The sequence below is a fragment of the Hemicordylus capensis genome, chromosome 4, assembly GCF_027244095.1.
Source record: "Hemicordylus capensis ecotype Gifberg chromosome 4, rHemCap1.1.pri, whole genome shotgun sequence".
Lineage (NCBI taxonomy): Eukaryota > Metazoa > Chordata > Lepidosauria > Squamata > Cordylidae > Hemicordylus > Hemicordylus capensis.
In genome coordinates, this window is record NC_069660.1 from 271,168,996 (window position 1) to 271,183,239 (window position 14,244).

Consider the following 14,244-nt stretch of genomic DNA (forward strand, 5'->3'; position numbering starts at 1 on the left):
CACTGAAAAGAGAATACTCTCCGGACCATTAGCACCTATTAAAGAAATATCAACCAGGCTTCCTGAATTATTAGCCAGTAATCTGCCTAACAAAAGAAATGGCTCGCAAGCAGCCTTACAGTACTCAAAAGTCCCAATACATTGCATTCTGTAGAATCTCTGCCAGGTACAGGCAGTCCGAGTTAAGGCAAATGGCACTGAAGACACTGGTAAATTGCCACCTTGTTTCAACTTTACAACTGTGCTTCAACTATACAACATTTGCCACAGGAGGGGAGGCTCTGCTAGGCAGTTGCTGGTAGGTTAGAGGAGGAGGAAGAGGTGACAATGGCAACTCAGACCCACATTTTCATCTATACTGGCTCTTCTACCATGAAGCAGGCCTAAGCTGACCCCATTCAGACTGTGGAGTTTGGGGGCACGTTCTCAGGGACAACATGGCAGTCATGGAAGACCTTCCTGTAGAGAAGGTAAGGCACCATGCTGTTTTCTTCTCCCCTTCATAATAGGAAAGGAAGGAAGGGGGACAGATTTTGAAAAAAAGCAATTTGGGGTATTATTTTTAATAAGAAGAAAAGATAAGGAGGATGTTAGTGTTCTGATTCAGGCAGCAAAATATCTCGGGCAAGACTGCATGATGTTATCCTAAGCAGCCAGCTGTGGGGCTCTGTTAACATTTCCCAATCAGAAGGAATGACAGGGGGCAGTGGGCGGAGAGAGGCAACTTCAAGACTGCCTGACTGAACCAGAATCTGATTCCTGTTATGCTAATCTGTCAGTGTGATTGTGAAGCCAACTTGCTGCATGGTTGAAGAATGTGCTTAAGTCCTGCTTTTGAATTACATCTGTTTTCACTCAAGGTGTATTGTGCACAGAACTGTACATTCATGCCACTTTACATACAACTGATATAGCCAATCCCCCACATCATCTTGTGTAGCCGTTTCTTGAGAGATGACAGCCAAGATCCTGGAATGACCAAACTTAACAAACTTTCTCCCCTGAAAAGTACGAAGAGCAGAACTATACCTGTGTTTGATAGGCCAAGTCAACTGAAGGGTAGTCACTTCGGTTCCCCCTGGATCTGCACACACTGTACCCGGAGGCACACTAGTGATTGAACAAGACCACATGTACACACACACACACACACTCTCTCTCCAAATAATAAGTTAAGAGTATTTTGAAGGTGATGTATATGTGAGAAGGGGAATAAGTTGATCTTGTGGTGGCCAGCATGATGTGTCCCCTTGCTAAGCAGGGTCTCACTTTGCATTTGGCTACATGTGAGTGCTGTCTGCTGTAAGATATTGCCCCTAGAGTACAGGGGCTGTGGCTCAATGGTAGAGCATCTGTTTTGCATACAGAAGGCCCCAGGTTCAATCCCTGGCATCTCCAGATAGAAAAAGACATCTGCCTCAGAGAGCTACTGCCAATCAATGTAGACAATACTGAGCTAGATGGATCAGTGGTCTGACCCTGGTATAAGGCAGCTTCCTATATTCCTATGTACCTGTACCCAGTAAGGGTAAACTATGCAATGTGAGAACTTCCTGTTTTTTAAAATATATTTATAATTTGCTTTTCTAGCATTCAAAGCAGCTTTAAGATATTCTTGCAAGTTTATTTATGAATCTGATCAGCAAAGTGTGCTTAAATGTAATGCATTTAGTGTTTTGGAGTAGTATGTTTTTCAGTGTGGGAGTTCTCAGGAGGAAAGCAAATGTTTTATATATGCTAGTTTTGTGGTTGTGCCACTGTGGGACTGTGGTTTCAGTGGTGATTACTAGTTCTCTTCACTGCCTAGCATGCCTCTTTTACCACTTAAACAAGCAGGCTGATGTTGTGGTGGGGCTAGCAGCCAAAGAGTAACGAGTCAAGGCCAATCAATATACAGAAAGCAATTCTGTGCAATTTCTTCTTACCATATCAAGTTATAATTAGTCAGAACACTGGTGAAGGGATACCTTGCACAGAATTATGATGCCAGTGAAGAGGATAGAACGTAACAGAAATATCCTCATTTAACAGTAACAACCTCAGCTTTAAATTTGTAAACAAATGCATCTCTTTCTTTTATTAAAGGATGTAATAGCATTCTATTGCTTGTCATCTTTCATTCTGTCTTTTGTATATGTTATCTTTTTAGTCACACTCAGCAATGTTTAACTGCTGACATATCACTTGCATATCTCTGATTGATGGGCTTCAACCAACTTTCAATCTAGATGGATGTAGCTGAGTACCAAGTTATAGGAAGTAAAGTGTGTGATCAGTTGGATAGATAGATATCTACTTCTGGTTTCCCCCTGAAATACACATGCTTGTTGATTAAGCAACATATGCTGTTGACTAAGGGTATTTAGGCCTCTTAAGACTCATATCTATAGCACCCTAACAAGAAAATGCACCATGCACAGATTGATTGACACATAAACAACATAGAACAACAAAGTCCTGGAAGGGTCCTCATAGGTCATTAGGCTCTTGCCAGAGGTATGGGGTTATCTAAAGCTGTCTATTTTCAAACTGTTACACATGTTCATCCGTTGGATTATGAATGGAATTTCTCTAGTCAATGCTTCTGTTTGGATGGATTGACTCAATCAATCATTCTAAACCTAACTAAATCCTTCTCTGGCCTAAAGACCTTTATAGAAGACCTCATACAACTCATTAATGAACATATTAAATAGCACTAGACCCAGAACAAGACTTAAAGTAAGGTAAAGTGTGCTGTCGAGTCGATTTTGACTCCTGGTGCCCAGAGAGCCGTGTGGTTTTCTTTGGTAGAATACAGGAGGGGTTTACCATTGCCTCCTCCCACGCAATATGAGATGATGCCTTTAAGCATCTTCCTATATCGCTGCTGCCCAATATAGTACCAGTAGGGATTCGAACCGGCAACCTTCTGCTTGTTAGTCAAGCATTTCCCCGCTGTGCCACTTAAGGTGGTGGACAAGATCTACAGGAACCCAATTTGTTATGTCATTCTTTTAAATGCTGAACTACTCTTCCACATAGCTTTCCAACCCGCTGTTACTCTTTCTGTGGCGATAAAAGCAACCCCATACTTACTTAACATGATAAGAAACTAGAAGGCATTATCGAAACCTTACTGAAGTCTCGAGATGACATCCTTCTTATCAACAAAGGTTGTCATTTTAGCACAGAAGAACATCAAGTTTGTTTACAGTTATTTCTTACCCCATAAGTCCATGTTGAGTCTTCGTAAATAGTCTTCTTCATGACTTCACAGAGACAGCATCTTTCCTGGTATTGGAGTGAGACTGACTGACTGGTCAGTTTTGGTTTCCTGGATCTTCCTTATTCACCCTTTAAAAGATAGGTGGCACATTTTTCTTTTTTGTTCTAGGACTTCCACAGAGTCTTTAATTTCTAACAGTACATTGAATGCTCTAGGCCAGCAAGTCCCAAGCCGGGGGTCTCCAGATGTTGCTTCACTACAGCTCCCATCAGTCCAACCACGGTTCTAGGCCATGTACCCCCACTAATGCGATATTTAACTTCTCTTAAGCTTTTTATGTCAAATCAAGACAAATGTGGCTGTAAGATGGAGTCAAAATTGGCTGTATGAAAATGCAGTGTACAGAAATTTCCCTAGCCTTCTTGAATATTTATTGAAGTTGTGATCAAGTGAAATAGTAAATGATAGTTGATTTGTTTTCTAAACCCTACTTACTGTTCACAGCAAATATTACTTGCCTCTGAACAGAGGTAAGTTTACTTAAAAAGATACTTGGAATTCAAGTGTGCTGAGATGTCAAGCAAACTGATTGGACAAAAGCTTACTTTGAAGATGTATAGTTTAGGGGAAATTATTCATTCATTTTCCCCATGTCAGTTAAAGGAAGTTCTGTGGGTATCCTAAAATCCTTGTACTGGAAAATAGCTTCAATGACCACACACCGAGTTTATAAAAAAGTACTCTTCTTTTGTATGCATTTTAATACTAGCACTGTGGTGAGAGAAATAATTTCCCTTGTATATCACAATTGATCCGATATATGTCATGTGAATTTTAGACAGGAATGTAACCACAGAGATTCTGAGGTTCTGAATTATTCAGTGTTACAAGTAAAACAAAACTCGATTGGGGTTCAATCCCACTTTGCACCCAAGATAAACTTCAGCTCAACCAAGTAATGCTACATGTTAAGGTTGTTCACACAACCTTTAATTGGGATGCTGAGGGTGGGGTGGGGAGGAGACAAGATAGCATCTACCCCTACCTCCCCCCCGACAATCTGGTGGCTTCTTGTGGCTGTGTGGTTTGTGCACCCACACAAGCCACACATGTGAGCCATGTGGGCATCCAAAGACCAGGGAAATAAAACCTGTTCTCCGGAAATCCCCCAGTGCACTGTGTGAGGAATGCAGTGCATTGTGGGGATTTCCACAGAGCCAGGTGCTCTAGCTACCCAGCTCTGTGTCTGCAATGCAGCCTGAACAGACACATGACCAGGGAACCATGTAGTGTGCTCTTCTACCTGGGTAAAAGCCCGGGGGGGGGGAACCTTGGGCTACCCAGCAGGGCAGCACTGGGATCGGCTGCAATCCCAGCACTTCACATGAGCAGTCCTACCCTGGTAGGGCTGCTTGTGCGAACAGCCTTATTGTCTAGAGTAATTGCCCTCAGTTTCTAAAGGGAATTACGAATGACTAATCAATGGTTGTTTCTTGGAGATGCTGATACAGACAGCTCCTACACCTAAGCATACTTGCCCCTTCACATTGCTGTCTGTCCGCTTGGATTTTTATGTGTGCCATCTGTACCTGGTTTATCTGTCTGCTTGCTTGCTTGTTTGCCTTGCCTTGCCTACATGCCTGATTTTGTCCATTTTATCTGTCAGGAGCTGCTTGGCTAGAATCAGGAGGCTTATGGACCTATATGATGCTGCTCTATGTGGTAAGCCATAGATTAAAGTGTTCCCTGGGTTGTGAAGTGTTCCTGGGCTCTGCAGTGACTCTGTTCAATCAGGCAAGCCATTGGTCTCACCATGACCTGGAAGAAGTATAAAGCTTCCAGGTCAGCCTAGAACTTTGCCTGGCCAACACACTCTGTGGCTGCCTACGGCTCAGCACCAATACCATCTCTCTTTCTGATCCTGAACCTGCCTATTGTTTAACTGTGACATATTGCTTGTTATATATTTCTTTTCTACTGTTGCTTGGTTTCTTTTCTTGATCATCCTATTTATTTGTTTTGAGTTGGTTTTCAGTCCTGTGCAAGACTTCTGCTCAGGCCTTCTTTTGTCCCAAGCCCAACCTATGCACTAGGCAGACCTAGGCGATTGTCCAGAGCACCAAATTTTCAAGAGGGGGTGTGTGGGCACCACCATCCCACATTGAATAACCACAACTCCCAGTGACTTCTGGGGCAATGGGGTAGTAAGGGAGCATATTCTACCTTTTTAAAAAAATCATATGTCCCACCCCTGCCACCTGCACAGCTGTGCCATTCCATATGGAGTCCACCCTGCTCTGCACCCTGCTCCCACTGCTCAGTTGGCCAATTCACATGTGGGTCAGCCATTTGAGGAATCAACCTGGTAAGAACTTTGCTGGACTCACCCCACAAGCAGCGGCTGTGCATGCGCACCAACCAACTGAGCAGCAGGGACATGGTGTATGGTGGGGTGGACTCTGCACGGAATAGGAAAGTACTGCAGAGAGGCAGAAGCGGGATATCTTATACATTTTCAAAGGTATAATCTGCTCCCTTACTCTTCCCCCTGCCCCAGCCAGTGCTACCCATCAAGTATGACTTTGGCACACCTCCTTACATTCAGTTACAATTATATTCTGTAAAGTATAGAGTGTAATTTCCATAGAATGCAGGGAGGAGTGCCCAAGTCATACTTTGCCTAAGGTGCCAAAAACCCTAGGGCCAGTCCTGATCTGTCCTGAAACTCTGGATCTTATTCTGACAAAATGGCACAATTGCCCGGTTTCTTATAACTTCTGCTTTTATTAAACTACCTATGAACTTAGTTAACACTGATTGTTTTATGCACTTTCATCAAGCTAATTTTGCCTATACTTTGGAAGAACCTTTTTTTTAGCATTTAAAAAAGGAATGTAAAACATCTGGAATCAATGCTTTATGCAACATTTTAAAAGACCCCCCTCATTTGGGGAACAGAGACATTTCAAAAGCTTTCTCCAGATTGCTAATAAATATATATAATGTCTTGCTGACAGCCCCCCCACCCCGAACCTTATCATCCTAACTTAGAGGGTGGGTGGTCCCATCAGGAATTAAAGGGAGGAAACACATAGCATTCATAGATTTGTACAGTAAAAAGTGGGTTACCACACAGTTCCTGTGGGCATATGGCATGTGAGTTTTTACTGGGCATGTAACATTTAATAATCCATTCAACGTGAACAGCATGGAGGAACCAACAGAACATTAGTAATTCATCATCATTTTTTCCTACATCTAAGCCTGCTTGCCCATTCACCTTGCAGTCTATGTCTGTATGAACATGGAATTGGCCATCAGTTCTTTATTAAAAGGATAAATAGGTGTTATGATATCCTTATGTATGCTGCAATTTGGGATGGTTCATTCTAGATATTTCCATTCCTTTCCCACAAAATTATTAAACTGGGAGTCTGAGTAGCATCTCTGATTCTCTGCAAACAGTGAGCACACAAAAAAGTCAAACATTTTAAAGTTCTACAGATCTCAGTAGGAGAGATTTAAGCACAAGCTTACAAATGCTTAATTATGACTGAACTGTGTCCATAGATTGTAATAATTTTGAATACAGTGCATGTCATTTACTGATTACTTTCTCCTAGGCAAAGTGATTGCTGAATTATGCAGGTTTTACCTTTAATCCATGATGGGCCAGTGTGGTACAGTGCTGAGTTTGGCCTGGAATTGGTTTGTACAGCTTTCACAAGGTGTTACTTGAACCACTACCGATTATATATTTTGTGTGTATTATGTTGTCAAAAAATCAGGTCACTTTCCAGCAAAAGTTAGTAATGATTTAAGTCCCACTGAAACCAATCGGATAATTTGGGTGCACCCAGTGATTTCAGTGAGACTTAAATGTCCACTGCATTTAAATTCCCAGTGAGATTAGATGCATTCCATTTCTTCTAATGAGACTTAGCCATGACTAACTTTTACCAGATTGTACCCACTGTACTGACAGATATTAAAAGTCCATCCAACAGGGCCAAATATTCACCAACCCACAACTGTTCCAGAACACAAGCAGAGAACAGGTAGCTTGCAGAACAGACACCTTTGCCCTGCCCACGGTACTTGTCGTTCAATGCCTGTTTTATAATTCACATAATGATTCTTTATAGCATCTCCAAAAAGTCAGAAATGGGCAAACAACAACAACAACAACAAACCCTGGCCTGACATCTATAAAGCAATTTGCCCAGTACAAGGAAGCACTGTTTAGCCAGGTTAACACTCAAGCCCATAAGCTGAATTGTAAATGACTAGCAAATAAGCTATTAATTAAAATGGAAATTGAATCCATCTTATGGGATTTACAGGAGAAATCTGATTTTCATAAGGTCTCTTCTGAGTGCTCTTTGAGTTTAGCTGGAAGCTGTGCTTCAATTTTTGCATAAGCCAACTCAATAATTAAAATATTTTTTCATATAATTTAAAATATTAATAAAATCAGAACAAGTCTAGCCAAACTGCTGCTGGGCAACACTCAGAAACTACTAATGATAATCCTCTTTGAAAATGCATTAACTGTCCATTACAATTGTTATTCAAAGCTACACGTTATTGAAATAAGTTAAAATGAGATAATTGGTAATAAGACATTGTCCATCATTTTGTTACATAATCTCTTAGTTGTCATAATCTGAGATTCTAAAAAACATTCAACGTTGATGCAGACAGAATGATAGCAAATAGGTGTGGAGCTAGGTAGGGCTGTTTCAACCCAATAAGAAGTAAAGAGAACTCCCTAGGGCATCATTATCCCAGGGACTGCAAGTTAAGAACATCTTTTAGGGGAAACTGTCTCCTGGCCCAGACTGATAAGGCAACATTGCCTGATTTCAGCCCGCTTTTCATCATCATCATCATCATCATCATCATCATCATCATTGACTGATTTGAATTCCTACTGGGACCTACCCTGTGGTGGAGATGGTAGTTTCTGCACAATGGTAGCTTGTGCACAGACTGCACAACAGTCTGACCAGCAGACTGTTTCTGAGTGATAAAAGGTCTATAATGATTCAGCCCAGGAGCACAGTTATCAGAACCCTTGAAAGCCCACTGTGACCAGACACAATCATTTGCTTGGACTCCATACTAGGAGCAGCATCAGAGCTGAATAAAGTCAATATGCCAGCTGGTCATGTTGTTATGGATACCTTTCAGCTTGTTCATCCTGAGGCCTACCACACGAGCTTGACCTTTGCCCTCCCTAGCTAATTGAAGTGACCAGAGTTGGCTTATGCACTTGTGTTTCAGAGGTTGCTAATATCTCCCTCAGAGAGAATGGCCACCTTCGCATGTAACGGCAAACCCAAGGCAGATGAGTCAGAGGTTAAAAAAAACATGGTAGTCTGAATGCAGAAAACAGCAGTTTCATTGCCAAACCACGGGTCAGTTTTAGCCCCCAAACTTGGATTGCCAACTTAGGTCTGTAGTGAGTTTTGCCACCGAGACCTCAGGTTTGAAAGCAGCAATGCGTTGTCCGAAAACTGCCACCATGTTCTAACCAGGGTTGAGGGTAGGAAGCTCCTCCCCTTTCTCCTAATGAATTGACTGTCGTGCCTGTCCTTCATGCTGTGCGAGCAGCCAGTGCCCCCCACTTTGCAGTCTCCCAGACTGCATATTGGATCATCCAGGAGCATGCGGGAGGAGGGAAGAAATGGAGGCAAACTGCAGGTCTGTTATGTGTGAAGGCAGCCATTGTGTACTTTCTCTACTGTACAGAAAGCAGTGGTACAACACCTTCTGAAGAAATCTATCCTAGGTCTAGCTGATTTGAACAAGCTGCCATTTTTTGACAGGTTGCCAAAGTGTATGGTGGCATTTATCCAAACAATAGCTAACATGGGCAACCAGAGCTGAGGAGGCGGTTCCCAGAAGGCAGTCTCCACTAGGGATGTGCGTTTCGTTTCAGATACAAAACATTTTGTGAACATAACAGGCCATTTCGGCTGTTTTGTAGCCAAAACAAAACACCCAATGCTCAAAACAGAAAATTTTGTAGCCAAAACAAAACGTCCCTGTTTCGGATACAAAATGTTTTGTTGTTTCGGCTGTTTTGGAACTCCATTTTGCAATCGCAGAAAGTCTTTCTCCTTCAGTCTCCATTTTGAGTCTTGACATCTGTTTGAATTTCCAGGCCTTCCAGCCCACAGATAGGCCAGCGAAAGCATGGGCTGATCTGCTGGCAATTGCCTCCTTATTCCTTTTAACAAATTTAAGGGTAAATTTTACCCTCATTGGCCAGTGGAGCAGTGTGCATTTCTTTGTTGTTATTTCACACTGTTGTGTGTAGCTCAATTGCATTTCGGGCGGGGGGGGGATGTGGATGTGCATGACCTTTGGAAATCTGCTTGATTTTTTCCAAAGCTCTGCTGTTGTTGATGTGTGATATTGATGTTATTTGGGGTGGATTTGGGGCAGAAAGGGGGCTTTATGGGCAGAAGAGTGGTTCAGGTGGTAGTGTCTCAAAGGGCTGATTTTTAAAGAATTTCTGAAGTTGAAATGTCTTTGGGGCAGATTTGGGGCAGAAAGGGGGCCTGGGGGGCAAAACAGTGGGTGGAGTGGCAGTGCCCCAAGGGGTGCCTGCCACAACCCAGATTCCAAAGGAATAGGGCAAAGGGCTGATTTCTTAGGAATTGTTGGAAGTTTACACTTCTTTAAGGTTCCCCCCCCCAGGGAATAACGGAGGTTTCAGCAGACCCATAACTCCACCTGGGGGGCACTGGGGTGGCCGGGAGTGAGTGGTGGTGTAGTGCACATAGGGTGCCAACCGCCCCCATGGGTTGCTAACCCATGGGGTGCTGTGTTCTGTTGTTTCTGAGGTGTTCTGAGTGTAGATTCTCTGGTAGCATATGAGATTTTCAATGACAAACCATGAATCCACTCTCATATGCTACCAGAGAATCTGAATCGACACTCAAAACATCTCAGAAACAACAGAACCCAGTACCCCATGGGTTAGCAACCCATGGGGGTGGTTGGCAACCTATGTGGTCTACACCACCACTCGCTCTGGGCCCCCCTGGTGCCCCCCCAAGTGCAGTTATGGAGCAGGAATTATGGAGGTCCATCATTTCCTATGGGGAAGAACTTTACAGACATGCAAAGTCCATTACATATTTAAAAATCAGCCTTCTGCCCAATTCCTTTGAAATAATTCTGGCAGCTTCCTTGCCCCCACTGGGCACTACCACCCACCCTACTCTGCTCTGGGCCACCCCTTTCCCCCCAACATGAAGCTATACTTTTGCTAAAACCTCAATTCTTCCCTAAGTGAAAAATCCTATACTTCAAAAATTCACCAAAACCCAGCCCTTTGCCCAATTCCTCTGAAATTTGGGTGGTAGATTCCACCCATTGGGCACTACCACCCCCACCCACTAGTTTTCCCCCGAGGCCATTTTTTAAAATCCAAAACGTTTCGGATTCGGATTTTGCAATTCCGAACAAAGAACAAAATTGGGGTGTTTCGGATTGGCTGGTTTCGAACAAAGAACAAAACGGGGGTATTTCGGATTCAGGTCAAAAACAAAACGCACAACCCTAGTCTCCACCCTCTCCCACATGGATTGAGCCAGTTCCATTGAATTAAATGGGGCTTATTCCTAAATAAGCTGCTATAGGATTGTAGCCTTTGTTCCCCGCCCCTGGAAAATGTCCTGCAGACGTCCATGTAGTAGCAGCAGCAGCAACAACAACAACCTCATTGTTCTTCTTCTTCTTCGTCACCCTGATCTTCTTTGTCACCCCAAACTCACAAAGATGTTTTTGTATGAAGCACATTTAATCATGTACTTTTTTGTTTGAGAAACTATGTTTAAGGTATTGCAGAATAAAATATATATGGAATTATAAACTCCTTTTACCCAGTAAATGAAACCATTTAAAAAGAAAGGACAGTACCTTTTATATCTTTAACCTTCTGGCCTTTTAAATAATGCCATTTACAAGCTTTCTAAAATTAGAAATAATTGAATGCAAACTAGACTTTTATTTACCCTCCATATATGTAATTCATTTTGACTTCAACGGCTGTATAGTGACTCATTCCAGTTTCAGTCAAATCTGCATTTGTCAAGGTCGCAATGTTATGTTCCCACAAATCAAACAAATGTATGATCATAAAGTTTAAGTGCTTATTTACTCTCTGATAATTTAACAGCCAAAACTGAAATTGTAATCATCATAAAATCTATCGTTTCTCTTATATTTTCCTGAACATAAAAGTTGTAAATTGTAATAAATTTTAAGCGGAGATGCATAATGAGTACATAAGAACATAAGAAGAGCCCTGCTGGATCACAGCGGAGCAAAGTAAAATATTCTACTGGATTAAATTTTGATGATGCAGGAGTATACACACCTGCATGTCATCCCAAACTGGCAACAATGACATTACAACTACTACTTACTACTATTATTTATATACTGCTTTTCAACAGTAGAAAAAGTTCTCAAAGAGGTCTACACAGGAAGAGGAAAAGGGAGAAGGAAGAGGAGGAGGAGGCACCCTGTCCCCCAAAGGGCTCACAGTCTACAAAGAAATGCAAGGTAGACACTAGCAACAGCCATTGGAGGGTTGCTGCTCTGGGTTGAATAGGGCAAGTTGCTTTCGCTCTGCTAAATTTAAGAGAATTACCATTTTGGAAGGTGCCTCTTTGCCTAATTTGCAGAGGACATACAAACATAACAGCTGTATGAACACAGATGTTTCTTTTCATAATAAAATATTTTACAAGAACAAAATTATAGAAAGACTAGTATTTTTAAGCCCGTTATGATAACGGGCGCTAGCTTTCTCTCACGCCTTTAAGTTTTTTGTTTTTTTAAAAAAACCTTTCTGAGGCCGGGACCGGGGGCGGAGCGGAGGCCGTAGAAATCATTTTTTAAAATGCTGATGCCGCCGCCGACCTACCACCCTCCCTCCCAACTGCCGAGTCCACCTTACCCCGGCCCATGTCAGTTGGGCAAAGATAGTCCTTAATTTCAGAGGCAGAGAGGAGCTTGCAAATAGAGCTCCTCTCTGTGCAAAGGCTCCGCCGGAACTTGCAGTATGGACGTAAAGGACACAGTAGGCGTCCTTTGCGCCCAAAACACCATTTCGGGAAGAGGCTTTGCAGAGAGAGGAGCTCTGCTTGCGAGCTCCTCTCTGCCTCTGAAATTAAGGACTATCTTCGCCCGACTGACACGGGCCGGGGTAAGGTGGACTCGGCAGTTGGGAGGGAGGGTGGTACGTCGGCGGCGGTGGCCGCGGCAGCATTTTTTCTCCCTCCTGCCTGGTTCCGGCGCCGCCGCCAGGCCTCGGCGGCAGCTCTGCCACCACCTCAGCCGGCTTCCCCAGCCGCCTCTTCCCCCCGTCCGGCTTCAGCGGCGCGGCCAGGCTTCGGCCGCACCTTGGCCAGTTCCCCCCACCGCTGCATACCCGGCTTTTTCGGGACGGCCGCTTCTGGCTGCCCAAGATGGCCGCCGGGTGCTGGCGGTTGTGTCTCCCTTGCTGTGTTCTGGGCATGCGCTTCGCGCATGCCCAGAACAGCCTAGGGAGGCACGAACACACAGCTTGGTGTCCATCCACGGACGGACACCAAGGCTTTTATTAGAGAGGATATCAAGCAATTATACAAGTGCAAACAAGGAATATGGATGGATATTTTATGTTACAATAGTTTATAACGAAAATTCACTTTTCTTACAAATTTAAGAATTCTCCTTTGCTCACCAATAATAATTAATGTTAATTTCATTCACAGGGCTATATCCCAGATATACTTGCACCAAAGTGTTGGACTGCAAAGAGATTTCCAAACAAAATCTACACAGAGTCTAGCTGCAGTTAACAAAGAACCAGCTACACATAATCAAATATAATTTCATAATTTCAAAGATCCAGCGTGGTGTAGTGGTTAGAGTGCTTGACTAGGACCGGTGAGACCCAAGTTCAAATCCCCATTCAACCATGATACATGCTGGGTGACTCTGGACCAGTCACTTCTCTCTCAGCCTAACCTACTTCACAGGGTTGTTGTGAAAGAGAAACTTAAGTATGTAGTACATCGCTCTGGGCTCCTTGGAGGAAAAGCAGGATATAAATGTAAAATAATAATAATAATAATAGATTCTCTGATAGCAAATGAGAGTGGATTCAATGACAAACATTCCACCCCACTCTCTTGCCCCTGAGACCCATTTTTCTTTTGCCCCGAATCAATTCGGATTCAGATTCAGAAAAATCGGGTGCAAATTGAATCTGGGGTGATTCAGGGGGCAGATTTGAACCCAAAACAAATTGGGGATTATTCGATTTGGGTACAAATTGAGAGAAAAATTGATTTGTGCATAGTGATGTGCACGGTCCGGAGAAGTCTGGACCGGCACCGAAGGGGGGGCCTTGTTTTTAGGGCGGGGAGGGCTTGCTTAGCCCTCCCGCCTCCTTGCCCCCGCCAGCGCCTGTATTTTCTAGTATAGGGGTGCTGGAAACCAGCCGCCCCCCCCCCGCCGTGGCGGCGAAAGAATTCCCAATGCCAGCCCTCCCTCCCTCCCAGCTAGCTGCCCGCCCGCCCGCTCGCTTGCTCACCCGCTCACCGCATAGGAAACGAGAGGAGCTCCGGCACAGAGCTCCTCTCGTTTGGAAGGCCTCCGGCATAATGGTGTTTTGCGCGCGCGCGCGCATGCGCGCACCGCAAAGCACGCCGTTCTCCGGAGGCCCGGTCTACCCACTGGGAAAGGGCCGGGTAGACCGGGCCTCCGATCGCTGGGTAGACCAGGCCTCTGATCGCCGGAGGCCCAGTCTACCCAGCGATCGGAGGCCCGGTCTACCCGGCCCTTTCCCGGCGGGTAGACCGGGCCTCCGATCGCTGGGTAGACCGGGCCTCTGGCGATCGGAGGCCCGGTCTACCCAGCGATTGGAGGCCCGGTCTACCCGGCCCTTTCCCGGCGGGTAGACCGGGCCTCCGGCGAACGGTGTGCTTTGTGGCGCGCGCATGTGCGCGCGCGCAAAACACCATTAT

The 14,244-nt window shown here is 44.2% G+C and overlaps 1 non-coding gene across 1 annotated transcript; it reads left to right on the forward strand.

Annotated features, from left to right (window-relative positions):
* The first annotated feature begins 1,326 nt into the window (after positions 1-1,326).
* Positions 1,327-1,398, forward strand: TRNAA-UGC (transfer RNA alanine (anticodon UGC)). Its single transcript has one exon. It is a non-coding gene; the product is annotated as a tRNA-Ala (tRNA).
* The last annotated feature ends 12,846 nt before the right edge of the window (positions 1,399-14,244 follow it).